Here is a 16,653-nt window from a genome sequence, read left to right on the forward strand (position 1 = left end):
CAACTTTCTAGGCGGGGGGCCTCTACCCTTCCTCCGCAGACCGTGCTGTCCTCTCGTTTCCTACCTTGCTCCCGCTGCCGACTCCGCGAGGCTCCTCCGGAGAAAGTGCGGGCCTCCCCTCCGGCCCGACGCCAGGCTCCTCCTGCGCGATCCCACCTGCGCGAAGGAGACGAGAACGCACGCAGCGCTCCTCTCAGCATTGCTCTCCGCAGCTTATTTGGCTGCTCTTAATAACACACAGTTGATTGAGCACCTTATCATGTGTCAAGTTACGTTTCAGGTACTGGGAAAACTAAGTGGAATGTGACAAGCTCTCGGACCTCAAAGAGTTCGCAGTTTAGTTGGAGAGAGCGACAGAAACTGATAGCTTAGAGAACAGTATGGTGAATGAATGAGTGTAGTGAGAACTGCGGCTGAAATAAGCACTGAATTCTAGCGGAAAGTCTGGGAAAGGCGTTTGGGAAACGGAGAGTAAGTGTACCGTTTAACCAGCTGTAGGGGAAAGTGACGGCGGAGGGGGTGAGGAGTACTAAAGATCCTTAAAGTTCATACCTAAACTAGAGTTAATAACAATGAGCCAATCTTGGTTCTTTATGAAGGGGTGGGTTATAGAGGTGAGGGGAGCGTTACGGATAATAAAGATGCAAGCATGAAACAACTGAGTGTGTGTGTGAGTGAGTGAGTGAGTCGATCTGGGAATGAGAGAGGGAACTCCAGAGTAGGAACAACAAAGCTTGTTTCATGAGGAGCCATGCAAGGTAGAAATTTCTAGCAGAGCAGCAAGGACGCCAGACCTGTGGTGGTGCCAAGCTTCATGACAGAACTCTTGAGGGTGACAAAGCTAGAGGTTGAATAACAATGAGGATTACTAAATATTAGGAAGATTAGAGGTGATGAGGGCCTATCCTGGGGAAATAAGGATGGAGCAAGGGAAATGGGCCTCCCAGGTGGCGCTAGTGGTAAAGCACCTGCCTGCCAATGCAGGAGACAGCAGAGACGTGAAATCGATCCCTGGGTTGTGAAGATCCTCTGGAGGAGTGAATGGCAAACCACTCCATTAAGTATTCTTGCCTGGAGAATTCCATGGATAGAGGCGGCAGGTGGGCTGCAGTCCATAGAGTCAAAAACCGTCAGACAGGACTGAAGCAACTTGTCTGCAGACAAGGGAAACAGATGAAATGTTTCACAGGTGAAATGGATGACTTTGTGAATAATAGCTTATGAGGTCTGAGAGAAAGGCTGGACTTGAGAACCTCTCCCAGGTTTCTAGCGTGGGCTCCCCAATAGAGAGATCAGAATACAGGGAGAGGGGAGTAGGGGAGGATGCCAGAGAAGAGAGATCAGTTTGGAACATGTTGCCTTTGAGATGTCTGCACAAGACGACTCCACCTTCCACCTCCCATTCTCCAGCTCCGAAGGAGGAGCCCCCAGTCTAATAAAGCTGTCTTGCCAAGATTATTAACAATGCCATCTTCCCAATCTCAGTGGTCACTTCTCTCCCTATCTTACTCTGCTTCTCAACATCAGTTGATGCAGTTGACAGCCCCTTCTTCATGGCTCCTTTGACATACTCTTGCCTTGTTTTCCTGCTGGTTTAGTGGGCTCTCATTTGCTATCTCATTTGTCAGCTCCTCCTCTTCTACCTGATTAAGTGCTCCCGAATCCAATCCTGGACTCTCCTCCACTCCTGCAGTTCCATAGCTTTAAATATCAGCACTGTTCTGTACTGTCCAATTGGTAGTCATCACCACATGTGACAAGTTGATACTTGAAATGTGGCTAGTCCTATTTGAGATGTGCTATAATCACCAACTCGATGGGCATGAGTTTGAGTGAACTCCGGGAGTTGGTGATGGACAGGGAGGCCTGGCGTGCTGTAATTCATAGGGTCGCAAAGAGTCGGACATGACTGAGCGACTGAACTGATAAGTATAAAATACCAGATTTCAAAACAGTATGAAAAAAAAATCTATCTCTCTGGGAATTCCCTGATGGTCCAGTGGTTAGGACTCCACACTTCCACTGCAGGGAACACAGGTTCGATCCCTGGTTGGGGAACTAAGATCCCACAAGCCTCAAGATGCAACCAAAAAGAAAATCTCATTAATTTTTATACTGATTACATTTTGAATTAATAATATTTATGTATATTGGGTTAAGTAGAATGTTAAAGTTAATTTCACCTGCTTTGACTTTTTAATCTGACAGCTAGAAAACTTTAAATTATGTGTGTGGCTTACATATTTCTGTTGGTGCTGATTTATACACTGATGCGTTCTAAATAACCTCCATTCCAGACTCCTTTCTTAAACAATGACTCCTATTTCAACTGCCTATATAACATCTCTGCATGGATAACTAATAGGCATTTCAAATCTTACATGTCCAAAGCAGAATCCTTGAGTTCTCTCACACGTTCTACCTGTTCCTCCCTAGCTGCTCCCCAGCAAAGTAAATGGCACATCTTTCCACATGTTGCCAGCCACAAGCCTAACATTCATCCTAACGGCTTACTTACCTCAGTGCCAATATCTACTCCCCACCTTTGGAGTTGTCAGCTTCCCTCCAAAACATCCTGAATCCATGCATGAGCTCCACCACTACTGTTCTTAAAAGACTGATGCTTGAAATGGTGTACTGCAACAGATGTTTAAATTCTTTTTTAAATTTTGCTCATTTTTCATGAGAAACATACCTAGTATGACATTCAAACAGTACCGAAGAGAATTGAGCTCAAGGCAAGACTTTTCCGCCTCCCTCTCCCCAGTTCTCCTGGGAAGCAATCACCTTTTCTAGATTCCTTTGTATCTTTCCAGAGATATCCCACAGGTTTTTTTTTTCTTTCAACAGAACAATATAACACAGAGAATGGCTTCATTTTGTGTAACAGATGCAAAGGATTCTGTCCTATAAATACGTTATATTTAGCAAGTCCTCTATTGATGGACACTTAAGTTGTTTCCAAACTTCTGTACACAATCCTGTTGTGAATTGCCCGAACAATGTTCATTTCACATTTACCTGTAGGATAAATTCTTGAAAGTAGATTGCTAGGACAAAGGGGTATACTTTTAAAATACTGCTCAGTTTAGTTTAGTTGCTCAGTCATGTCCAACTCTTTGCAACCCCATGAACCGCAACACGCCAGGCCACCCTGTCCATCACCAACTCCTGAAGTTTATCCAAACTCATGTCCATTGAGTCAGTGATGCCATCCAACCATCTCATCCTCTGTCGTCCCCTTCTCCTTCCCTCAATCTTTCCCAGCATCAGGGTCTTTTCAGATGAGTCAGCTCTTCACATCAGGTGGCCAAAGTATTGGAGTTTCAGCTTCAACATCAGTCCTTCCAGTGAACACCCAGGATTGATCTTTAGGATGGACTGGTTGGATCTCCTTGCAGTCCAAGGGACTCTCAAGAGTCTTCTCCAACACTACAGTTCAAAAGCATCAATTCTTTGGTGCTCAGCTTTCTTTATAGTCCAACTCTCACATCCATACATGACTACTGGAAAAACCATAGCCTTGACTAGACAGACCTTTGTTGACAAAGTAATCTCTCTGCTTTTGAATATGCTATCTAGGTTGGTCATAACTTTCCTTCCAAGGAGTAAGCGTCTTTTAATTTCATGGCTGCAGTCACCATCTGCAGTGATTTTGGAGCCCCCCAAAATAGTCAGCCACTGTTGCCACTGTTTCCCCTTCTATTTGCCTTGAAGTGACAGGACTGGATGCCATGATCTTAGTTTTCTGAATGTTGAGCTTTAAGCCAACTTTTAACTCTCCTCTTTCACTTTCATCAAGAGGCTCTTTAGTTCTTCTGCTACATAGTGTCAAATTGTTCTGATTAAAGTCATACCAGTTTACACTCCACCAGCACTATCCCTAATCAACCTTGTGATCAGAATTTTGGTGTTTGCAAATATAATAAGTGAAAAACAGTTCTCATAGTGTTGTCTCAAATTGCATTTTTGTTCAAGTTGCAGGTTCAACCTCTTTATATGATTAATAGTCACATATTCTAGGAATTCTCTTCATATGCTTTTTTATATTTTCAGATGAGTCCTTTGCTTTCTGTCACTGATGAAACTGGCTGTGAGATAATTTCCTTTGACTATGTTTATGGTGTATTTTTTCATACACTTTTTTAGTGTAAAAAAAATTTTTTTTTCGTAACTCTGAGGATTTGCTTCTCACACAAGATTTCGACAGCCTTAACTGGGCTTCCTACTTCCACTCTTTGATTTCTATGATATGTTGACCACACAGCAAGTCAGAATGATCTTTTTGGTTCATTTTGGGCTTTGGTCTCAAAAGATAATGAGACAACCATCCAATATGTGAACTAAAAAAGACAAAACTGGAGTTGTTATGTACTCTTTGTAAGGGAAAGCTGTGTGGGTGGGTAGGTAGGTAGGTGCACACCACCTTAACCAAGTGATCAAAGTTAATATTACCATTACTGAGATAAACTGGCATGTGCCTGCTGATATTATGCACTGAAATGGACATAGCCCTGTAGTAGCCCTACCAAAGCTCATGCCCAGATCTAATCATGAGGAAACGCCAGACAAACCCAAATCAAGAGACATTTTACAAAATAACTACCCTGTACACCTTCAAAAAGTCAATGTCATGAAAGACTAAGGATCTGTTCCTGATTAAAGCAGACTAAAGGGACATGATCACTGACTACGTGTGATCCAGAATTTCTTCAGTTGTAAGGAGCATTATCAGGTCAGTTGACAAAATCCACATAAGGCCTATGATTAGATAATTTATACCCAGTCAGTGTCACTTGCTTTATTTTGACCATCTATCACACTGTGGTTATGAGAGAGAAAATACATCATTTTAGAAAACACACTGAAATATTTAGTACCAACTTAACCTGCAACTTACTTTCAAGTACTTCCAAAAAATGTGTATGTGTGCATGCTTACACGTGTGTATGTATGTATGTATGCATGCATGCAGAGGGAGGAAAAGAAATAAAATGTTTAAAACATTAACATATAGGGGGTCTGGGTATAGGATATATGGGAATTCTGTGAACTAGTCTTACTTTCATGGAAGTCTGAAATGATGTCTACCAGACATTGACCTGCCCTAAGTGCCTTGTGCATTCTGGTATTTAAAACACCTTGTACAGGACCCAGCTTGAAAAGACACTAAAGTGGAGGGACGACGTCATTGAACTCAAGGAGGGTTGCTCCAGCTCAAGGTGTAACAAGAAAAGCATATGGACTTGGAAAAACCCATTCCTGCCCACACAATAAACATGCTCATTCTATCTTCCTTGACCTCTTATAAGTCAAGCAAATCACTTACAATTACCAAGTGATAGAAAAATAGGAATGAGGATATAGGTGTAGATTTTATCATCTGGCTGGGATCAAAGGCCATTGGGTTAGCCAGCTGGTTTCATTGGTGTGGAGATGGCTGCAGCCTCTGGAGCAAAGTTAGCCCTGTAGGCAGAGAAGAGGGTAGGATTCTCTCAAAAATCAAAGTTCTAGATTCAGCCTTCACCTACTTTTACTTCCTACCACTCATCCTGAGGGCTGTGTGGGTCAGAACTTTTCACTGTCTCCCTCCTACTCAGAAGCCAAGCTGGAAACCACTTGGTCCTCTTTAGTGTCTTCCTGCCGGGATCTGCCCCAGCCCCACCTCTCCACCAGCAGGGTGAGCTTCTAACGTGGGACAAGAGAGAGGAATGTCGGGTTCTACTTGGGAGTCCAGGAGGAGGGATAAGTGAGCTTGATCTCAAAGAATGGAGAAGGTTGAGGAGGAGGAGAGTGAAGGTTTTTCAGGCAGAAGCAACATCATATGCAAAGACTTAGAGATTCAAAATTGAACGTGTGTGAAGGAAAGTGTTAGATGTCTGGCAAAAACAATTTTTAAATTGATTTAAATCCTGGAGCTAGAGTTTAAGTCTGATTTTTCCATTTATCAACTCATAATGGATATTTTATAGTCTCTGGTTAAGTTTATATAATCAGAATGAAAATTCTGTAGATTCTTAAATGAGGTACCAATTTTAAGAGAAAAAATATGTGTTTTAGTAGTATGTGTGTGTGTGTGTGCATGCTCAGTTGTGTCCAACTCTTTGCAATCCCATGGACTATAGCCCGCCAGACTCCTCTGTCCATGGGATTTCCCAGGCAAGAATACTGGAGTGGGTTGCTATTCCTACTCCAGGGGATCTTCCTGAACAAAGGATGGAACCTGCACCTCCTGAGAAGTAGTATAGTAGTATAAGATAAGATTGCCCTTACATTTTGGTATTTAATTGACAAAGCTCATGGCCCAGATCATGGAAAGGTATCCACTAGAAGGTCTGGGTAGCCTTGGCTAGTTCACCTACTAATCATTCTTTAACTACTTTCTTTTCCTTTACCTTTTCTTTTGGCATTAGCAACCATGACCTGAGAATCTATGTCTTTCACACATTTTGCCTGGTACCTTGCCTTTGACTGTCACTGGTGTGGACCAAGCTTTTCACCTCTCAGCTCTGGGACTCAGGTAATGTTCCTGTTCATTTGTTAACATTTCTCTCAGCAATATATTTGCAAGGAAGTCCACTCTGAATATCTACTTCCTCTGCCCAAAATATAAAATCCACTCATTTATAAGGAACAATAGCATGACATAAGCTTGAAATGATGTTCTCATAAAGCATAATTTTAAAAGTCTCTTGAAACACAAGTGCTTTTGCAATAAGGAAAGATACCATGTGACTATAGTCATACTATATGACTATAATCATAAGCCTAAATGATTTAGGCTTATTTTGGATTTTAGCAACATAATTTTCCCATCAGTTAATTAAAAGACGCTTACTCCTTGGAAGGAAAGTTGTGACCAACCTAGACAGCGTATTAAAAAGCAGAGACATTACTTTGTCAACAAAGGTCCGTCTAGTCAAGGCTATGGTTTTTCCAGTAGTCATATATGGATGTGAGAGTTGGACTATAAAGAAAGCTGAACACCAAAGGATTGGTGCTTTTGAACTGTGGTGTTGGAGAAGACTCTTGAGAGTCCCTTGGACTGCAAGGAGATCCAACCAGTCCATCCTAAAGGAAATCAGTCTTGGGTGTTCATTGGAAGGACTGATGCTGAAGCTGAAACTTCAATATTTTGGCCACCTGATTCGAAGAGCTGACTCATTTGAAAAGATCCTGATGGTGGGAAAGATTGAGGGTGGGAGGAGAAGGGGATGACAGAGGATGAGATGGTTGGATGGCATCACCAACTTGATGGACATGGGTTTGGGTAAACTCTGGGAGTTGGTGATGGACAGGGAGGCCTGGCTTGCTGCGGTTCATGGGGTTGCAGAGTCAGATACGACTGAGTGACTGAGCTGAACTTTCCATCAGTAAAAATCATATTTGTGACTTGCATACTTTATTGGGATAGCAAAGTAACAGTGGAATTTTTAAGCATGTCCATGTCCTCATACGGAAAAAAAAAATGAACAAAAAATACTAGTCTTAATGTCTTTTGGGAACAAAGCCTTGAATCTAAAATAATTAAAGCCAAAGAGCAGTCTTTATGGGTCAGACCCTCTGCAGCCAAACTTTTTTTTAAAGGTCTGAACAAATGTTTGCATGCTCAATAAATAATGCTTTTAATTGTATAGCAAAATACACAAGAACTATTTAGATCTATTTTACGCACTTCCAATGGTATAATTTTATTGTTTTCCTCATTTGTTTATGGCAAACTTGAGTCTTGAAGGAGCAGTTTGTTGCAATACAAATTAGTGAGTGAACAAAGATTAAACAGTAATGTACTATATAACTTACTTCAAACCTATGGCTAAAAGAAGGAACAAAAGTGAAAGAGAAGTCGCTCAGTCATGTTTGACTCTTTGTGACCCCATGGACTGTAGCCCACCAGGCTCCTCCGTCCGTGGGATTTTCCAGGCAAGAATACTGGAGTAGGTTGCCATTCCCTTCTCCAGGAGATCTTCCCAACCCAGGGATTGAACCCAGGTCTGAAAGGGTTTGTAAAATATATTACATTATTTCTATATATGACTATTCCACTGAATGAAAAAATTCATTAAAAATGCAAAAATTGGGACTTCCTTGATGGTCCAGTGGTTAAAACTCTGAGCTTCCACTGCAGGGGGCACAGGTTCAATCCTTCATTGGGAAATCAAGATCCCACATGCCTTGTGGCACAGCCTAAAAAAATTTTTTTAATTTTTTTTTTAAATGCAAAAATCGATGAAAGTATAAAAAATATATGAGGCAATATGACCAAAAAAACCTAAAAAGATACATAATACAGACTTTAGAAATGAGGAGGAAAAGATAAAAACAAACAAATAAGACAACACCAAAACCAGCCCCTTGAAAAAGCTGCTTTAGAAAGTAAATCTGAGTGCGCCAGTACAGGAGCACACAAGGTTCCCCAGTGGGAAGAGTGAAAAATGGGAAGGGGGAAGTTCTTACACCTTAGAGCTCAGAGCCTCTGATCCCAGCATGACTGTTAGAGCTCTAAGTACTTGAGTGTAAAGTGTAAGAGTAAATACATGTGTTTCCATTCATACACAGACCCCCAGACTGACACATTACTATCTGTTTTGAAAACCAATTGAAGAGATGGAACCTGCCCCAAAGATACTAAACTGGTGAATTTGTCAGGATGAAGAAGAGAAAAGGCTGGCTATGGGTAACAAAGATATGTACAATGCCTTATGAGATGCCATCCACAGTTGCCCCAAATTTCTAATACCAATGGTTAAATTTATGCCCTTCAGACTTCAATTTTTAATAAAGTTAGAATCTGCCTACAATGCAGGAGACACAGGAGATGCAGATTCAATCCCTGGGTTGGGAAGATTCCATGGAGAAGAAAATGGCAACCCACTCCAGTATTCTTGCCTGAAAAATCCCATGGACAGAGTAACCTGGTGGACTATAGTTCAAAAGGTTGCAAAGAGTTGGACACAACTGAGTGACTAAGCACACACATCTCTCTCTTACTATGTGTTATCTGTGTATGAATTCTTCTTTCAACTTATTTCTGTTTTTCTCTTTATGTGTCTATATTCATTCATCCATATGTCTATATATTTATCTGCCTGTTTGTCTACTATAGTTGTGGAAGTCTGTGTTATTGTCTAATTGCAAAAATCATTGTATTTTTCCTCCTTAATAATGGGTGAAAGATTAAGTAATATCACATCTTCTAATTGGAAAAATACAAAGGAACTCTCCCTCTCTTGGTTTTATATATATATACACACACACACACACACACACACATATATGTGTGTATATATGAATATAAACAATGAAATATGTTCACATACTTATGAATTACATGTTGAGAAAGAGAAAGACAAAGGGTGAGCAAATATATTAAGAAAGAATTAAGCTGTTAGAGGAACAGCCATAGGACGTGTGTGGATACTCCTTATGCCCGTTGCAGATTTACTGTCTGACCTCTGGCTCATCCTTTCCCCCTCTTCTGTGATAATTTAAATATACTTCCTTTGCCAAGTGGCCCCGGTTAAGTTTTGTCAGTAGATGGCAAAGGAGAGACATCTCAGATGGAAAGGGTTTCCCCCTCCAGTCCTTCTGTGCTCCATCCAGAGTTTCCTGTGAGTGGCCAGGCACTCCAGCTCCCAGTTCCTGCAGTACTGTGGTTGGTTGGTGTTTTTCTTTTTTTAAGGAAAAATGTTAAGAAAACTACAATTTTAATATAAGAAAGAAATAGAATACTAAAAAATGAGTACTATTGCAAAACCATACAATAAAACTGCCTCTGAAACTCAAAGTGAGATGAGGAAAGAGAAAAGAATGAGACAAAATTAAATTAGATTAGATTAAATTAAATTTCAGTAACCAGCTTGCTGGAAGAACGATAGAAAGAGAAATATGAGCATACCTCTACAGAAGCAATGGCAGATTTTACAACCTGGGAAGCAGTAATTCTTCCCTACTCTAATCTTGAAATTTAAATCAGCACACACCCATGTCAAACAGATCAGTGTAAAATCTTGAAGTAAACAATCTTACTAGATTCTGGTTCACCTATTGTCATCTGTTCAAGCATGATTTGTCTCTAAATACTGCAGAGTCAATGTATGATTCAATTCATACATGTAAACCCACATATTTTAATTATCTGTTTCAGATATCTATCTACCTACATATGTATGTGTGTATATATCTCTACCTATACATATAGATATATGTATATCTGTATCTATCTGTAGAAATGACTGCCCCGATAGATTGTTTCAGTGTATATATCAGGAGGCTGGCCCATGAAATACAAAGACAAGTATCACAGGTATCATATCTGACTTGAAATGCCTTTCTCATCCATCTCTACCATGCCTGATTCACCACACATTTATAGTACAATAAAATTTTTAATTATCTCCTGGCTTAGGTTAAAAAAAAACAACAGTATTGTTATCTATGTCAGTCATTGAGTGGTTTCTCTCTGCCTAATGATCTATCCTGAAAAACTCTCCATATCAGTTCATATAGATCTTAATCTTTCTTTTCTTTCTCTTACCTGCATAGCGCTTTGTCATATGTATGCACCATCATTTATTCAGCCACTCTCCTATATCGGGGCATTTATTAAGTATTCAATATTTTGCAATTATAAATCATGTCACAATAAATAACTTCATGCATATGTATTTTATATTGTCAGAGGTGTCTCAGTCTAAAGTGGGATTGCTGGGTCAACAGATAAATGCATACGTGGTTCTGTTGGATGTTGCCCAATTTCCCTTTAAAGGGTTTGTAACATTTTGTGTCATGAAAACACCTGTTTTCGAGGGGTGGTCCTAAGATGGCAGAGGAGTAGGATGGGGAGACCACTTTCTCCCCCACAAATTCATCAAAAGAACATTTGAACGCTGAGTAAATTCCACAAAACAACTTCTGAATGCCAGCAGAGGACATCAGGCACCCAGAAAGACAGCCCATTGTCTTTGAAAGAAAGTAGGAAAAAATATAAAAGATAAAGAGAGAGACAAAAGAGGTAGGGATGGAGATCCATCCTGGGAATGGAGTCTTAAAAAGGAGAGAAGTTTCCAAACACCAGGAAACACTCTCACCAGCGAGTCTGTGGCGAGCCTTGGAACCTCAGAGGGCAACATAACTGGGAGGAAAAATAAATAAATAATTAAGCCCCACAGATTATGTGCCCAACGGTTAACTCCCAGCAGAGAAGCAGTGCAGACACCCGCATCCACCACTAGCAAGCGGGGGCTGGGCAGGGAGGCGGGGGCTGGGCAGGGAGGCGCGGGCTGCATTGCTTAGAGTAAGGACCTGGCCTGAATGCCCTGAGGGCAATCTGAGGGAACTAACTTGAGATAGCAAACCAGAATGTGGGATAGCTACCCCCAAAAAGCCCTAACCTAAGACACCGCCAGGCTTGCTCACAGAACAAAGGACTGAGCAGAGCTAGCCGGCTGCAGACCGGCCCATCCCCCGCCAGAGACAGGCAGGCGAAGGCAGCCAGAGCTGCAAGGGGGCAATCGCGGCCCCAGAGAGGCATCATCTACCAAACTGCAAACAGGCTTCATTGCTAACCAAGACTTCTTGGGATTCTGGACGGTCAACATCCGCCTGAGAAGGTACACTGGTTGTACACCCAGAAAACCGAGCGGCAGGGATGGGGGAGCCGATAAGTCACAGTGACTGCTCTCGCCAAACACCTGGCCACCTGAGCAGCTTGGACCTGGGAAGGGCACAAAACGCAGGCCCAACTGAGTCTGTGCCTTTGTGGAATACCCGAGTACCTGAACCTGAGCAGCTTAGACCTGGGAAGTGCATGCAACCCAGGGCCGGCCTCAGACAGTTCCCGGCAGAACAACCTAAAGCTTAAGCAGTGTAGACAGGGAAAGCACACACAATGTGAGCAGGGGCAAACCCAGTGTGGACGAGACACTGTGTGCACATGCCAGTGTTACTTCTTTGCAGTGTTCCTCCCTGCCCACAGCACTTCTGAACAAGTGAGCCTAAAAAAGTGTCCACCACTGCCCCCTTGTGTCAGGGTGAAAATTAGACACAGAAGAGACCAGCAAACAGAAGAAGCTAAAACAGAGGGAACCGCCTTGGCAGTGACAAATGGAGAAGTCTTGAGGCTACTGTTTAAGAATAAGACTGAAAACCAGAGGCAGGAGGCTTAAGTCCAAATCCTGAGAACACCAGAAAACTCCTGACTCCAGGGAACATTAATTGGCAGGAGCTCATCAAATGCCTCCATACCTACACTGAAACCAAGCACCACCCAAGGGCCAACAAGTTCCAGAGCAAGACATACCATGCAGATTCTCCAGCAACATAGGAACATAGCCCTGAGCTTCAATATACAGGCTGCCCAAAGTCACTCCAAACCCATTGACATCTCATAACTCATCACTGGACACTTCATTGCACTCCAGAGAGAAGAAACCAGCTCCACCCACCAGAACACTGACACAAGCTTCCCTAACCAGGAAACCTTGACAAGCCACCTGTCCAACCCCACCCACAACAAGGAACCTCCACAATAAAGAGAACTCCACAAACTACCAGAATACAGAAAGGCCACCCCAAACACAGCAAGGTAAACAAGATAAAAAGGCAGAGAAATACCCAGCAGGTAAAGGAACAGGATAAATGCCCAGCAAACCAAACAAAAGAGGAAGAGATAGGGAATCTACCTGATAAAGAATTCCGAATAATGATAGTGAAAATGATCCAAAATCTTGAAAACAAAATGGACTTACAGATAAATAGCCTGGAGACAAGGATCAAGAAGATGCAAGAAAGGTTTAACAAGGACCTAGAAGAAATAAAAAAGAGTCGATATATAGTGAATAATGCAATAAATGAGATCAAAAACACTCTGCAGGGAATCAACAGTAGAATAATGGAGGCAGAAGATAGGATAAGTGAGGTAGAAGATAGAATAGTAGAAATAAATGAAACAGAGAGGAAAAAAGAAAAACGAATGAAAAGAAATGAGGATAATCTCAGATACCTCTGGGACAATGTTAAACACCCCAACGTTCGAATCATAGGAGTCCCAGAAGAAGAAGACAAAAAGAAAGACCATGAGAAAATACTTGAGGAGATAATAGTTGAAAACGTCCCTAAAATGGGGAAGGAAATAATCACCCAAGTCCAAGAAACCCAGAGAGTCCCAAACAGGATAAACCCAAGGCGAAACACCCCAAGACACATATTAATCAAATTAACAAGGATCAAACACAAAGAACAAATATTAAAAGCAGCAAGGGAAAAACAACAAATAACACACAAGGGGATTCCCATAAGGATAACAGCTGATCTTTCAATAGAAACTCTTCAGGTCAGGAGGGAATGGCAGAACATACTTAAAGTGATGAAAGAAAATAACCTACAGCCCAGATTACTGTACCCAGCAAGAATCTCATTCAAATATGAAGCAGAAATCAAAAGCTTTACAGACAAGCAAAAGCTGAGAGAATTCAGCACCACCAAACCAGCTCTCCAACAAATGCTAAAGGATCTTCTCTAGATAGGGAACACAGAAAGGGTGTATAAACTCGAACCCCAAACAATAAAGTAAATTGTCGGGAGCCATGTTAGGTATTACTGACAAAATGGAGGCACGGCCCCAACCCCTTCTCCTCATCTTGCAGGCATGGCCCCGGGATGAAGGAGTTAGGCCTTGTAATTCTGACTTGTTCTTTCCTTTCTTCAGTTGACTTGGGTGGAAAGAATGTTAAGGTGCTTGAGAGAAGCAGGAGAAAGCGCAAAGCCTTCTGCAGTTGTGCCCAGAAAATAATCTATAAAGTAACCATTGACATTTATTCAAGGATCTTTACAAAAAATGTCCCAGGATGAGCATGTAGGCCGCAGCTTGAAGCCATGGGAAGGATTGTTTTCTGAGACCTGTTTGTGAGGGAAATATTTATGGCAAAGGAAGTTTGCTGAGTTTGGGGTTTAGGAATAATTAAGAATAGAAGCCTTTTTAGGAGATAGTGATCTTAAGATGCTAGCGGAAAACAAGATTTAGAAAGATAAGAAATAAACTGAGGAATGTGACATGAGTTACAATGTAATCACAAGTTAAGTATAGGACACATAAGAGAAAGTAAATAATAGATAGTAAAGACGATTCTGAGAGAATCGCTGAAACAGGAACTCTGTTTGTAGGGCAACAATGATTTCTGGAGACAATAAATCTGGGTAGGGGAAACTGAAAATGTCAAACCTCTGACCTAATACTTTTGTCAAAGTATATAAGAGAACCTGAAGCTTGAAATAAACGTGTAGTTCCGTACTATGAGTCAGAGGCTACATCATTATCTGCCGACACCACTCACCCCTTCAGGCTGATTCCCTGGCTGCCAGAGCTGTACTCTGGCAGTAAATGGCAATGGGATCATACTTATCAATAATTACCTTAAATGTAAATGGGTTGAATGCCCCAACCAAAAGACAAAGACTGGCTGAATGGACACAAAAACAAGACCCCTATATATATGTTGTCTACAAGAGACCCACCTCGAAACAAGAGACACATACAGACTGAAAGTGAAGGGCTGGGAAAAGATATTCCATGCAAATAGAGACCAAAAGAAAGCAGGAGTAGCAACACTCATATCAGATAAAATAGACTTTAAAACAAAGGCTGTGAAAAGAGACAAAGACGGACACTATATAATGATCAAAGGATCAATCCAAGAAGAAGATATAACAATTATAAATGTATATGCACCCAACATAGGAGCACCGCATTATGTAAGACAAACGCTAACAAGTATGAAAGGGGAAATTAACAATAACACAATAATAGTGGGAGCCTTTAATACCCCACTCACACCTATGGATAGATCAACTAAGCAGAAAATTAACAAGGAAACACAAACTTTAAATGATACAATAGACCAATAGGACATTTCACCCCAAAACAATGAATTTCACCTTTTTCTCAAGAGCACACGGAACCTTCTCCAGGATAGATCACATCCTGGGCCATAAATCTAGCCTTGGTAAATTCAAAAAAATTGAAATCATTCCAAGCATCTTTTCTGACCACAATGCAGTAAGATTAGATCTCAATTACAGGAGAAAAACTATTAAAAATTTCAACATATGGAGGCTGAACAACACGCTGCTGAATAACCAACAAATCACAGAAGAAATCAAAAAAGAAATCAAAATATGCATAGAAATGAAGGAAAATGAAAACACAACAACCCAAAACCTATCAGATCAGATCAGATCAGTCGCTCAGTCGTGTCCTACTCTTTGCGACCCCATGAATCGCAGCACGCCAGGCCTCCCTTTCCATCACCAACTCCCGGAGTTCACTCAGACTCACGTACATCGAGTCAGTGATGCCATCCAGCCATCTCATCCTCTGTCGTCCCCTTCTCCTCCTGCCCCCAATCCCTCCCAGCATCAGGGTCTTTTCCAATGAATCAACTCTTTGCATGAGGTGGCCAAAGTACTGGAGTTTCAGCTTTACCATCATTCCTTCCAAAGAAATCCCAGGGCTGATCTCCTTCAGAATGGACCGGTTGGATCTCCTTGCAGTCCAAGGGACTCTCAAGAGTCTTCTTCAACACCACAGTTCAAAAGCATCAATTCTTCGGCGCTCAGCCTTCTTCACAGTCCAACTCTCACATCCATACATGACCCCAGGAAAAACCATAGCCTTGACTAGACGAACCTTTGTTGGCAAAGTAATGTCTCTGCTTTTGAATATGCTATCTAGGTTGGTCCTACTTCTCCTTCCAAGGAGTAAGCGTCTTTTAATTTCATGGCTGCAGTCACCATCTGTAGTGATTTTGGAGCCCAGAAAAATAAAGTCTGACACTGTTTCCACTGTTTCTCCATCTATTTCCCATGAAGTGGTGGGACTGGATGCCATGATCTTCGGTTTCTAACCCCAAACCTATGGGACACTATAAAAGCAGTGCTCATGGGAAGGTTCATAGCAGTACAAGCATACCTCAAGAAACAAGAAAAAAGTCAAATAAATAACCTAACTCTACACCTAAAGCAACTAGAAAAGGAAGAAATAAAGAACCCTGACTTTCACTTTTCACTTTCATGCATTGGAGAAGGAAATGGCAACCCAGTCCAGTGTTCTTGCCTGGAGAATCTCAGGGACGGGGAAGCCTGATGGGCTGCCGTCTATGGGGTTGCACAGAGTCGGACACGACTGAAGCGACTTAGCAGCAGCAGCAGCATCAGGGTTAGTAGAAGAAAAGAAATCTTAAAAATTAGGGCAGAAAAAAATGCAAAAGAAACAAAAGAGACCATAGCCAAAAATCAACAAAGCCAAAAGCTGGTTCTTTGAGAGGATAAATAAAATTGACAAACCATTAGCCAGACTCATCAAAAAACAAAGGGAGAGAAATCAAATCAATAAAATTAGAAATGAAAATGGAGAGATCACAACAGACAACACAGAAATACAAAGGATCATAAGAGATTACTATCAGCAACTATATGCCAATAAAATGGACAACTTGGAAGGAATGGACAAATTCTTAGAAAAGTAAAACTTTCCAAAACGAAACCAGGAAGAAATGGAAAATCTTAACAGACTCATCACAAGCATGGAAATTGAAACTATAATCAGAAATCTTCCAGCAAACAAAAGCCCAGGTCCAGATGGCTTCACAGAATAAT

The 16,653-nt window shown here is 41.5% G+C and overlaps 1 long non-coding RNA gene across 1 annotated transcript in view; it reads left to right on the plus strand.

Moving 5' to 3' along the window:
* Positions 1-79: 79 nt before the first annotated feature.
* Positions 80-16,653, plus strand: part of LOC123334238 — a 41,355-nt gene continuing 24,781 nt past the window's right edge. The window contains exons 1-2 of the long non-coding RNA XR_006552069.2: positions 80-280; positions 6,414-6,520. This is a non-coding gene — a long non-coding RNA (uncharacterized LOC123334238). The remainder of the gene's footprint in view (positions 281-6,413; positions 6,521-16,653) is intronic.

This window comes from Bubalus bubalis, chromosome 1, assembly GCF_019923935.1.
Source record: "Bubalus bubalis isolate 160015118507 breed Murrah chromosome 1, NDDB_SH_1, whole genome shotgun sequence".
NCBI lineage: Eukaryota > Metazoa > Chordata > Mammalia > Artiodactyla > Bovidae > Bubalus > Bubalus bubalis.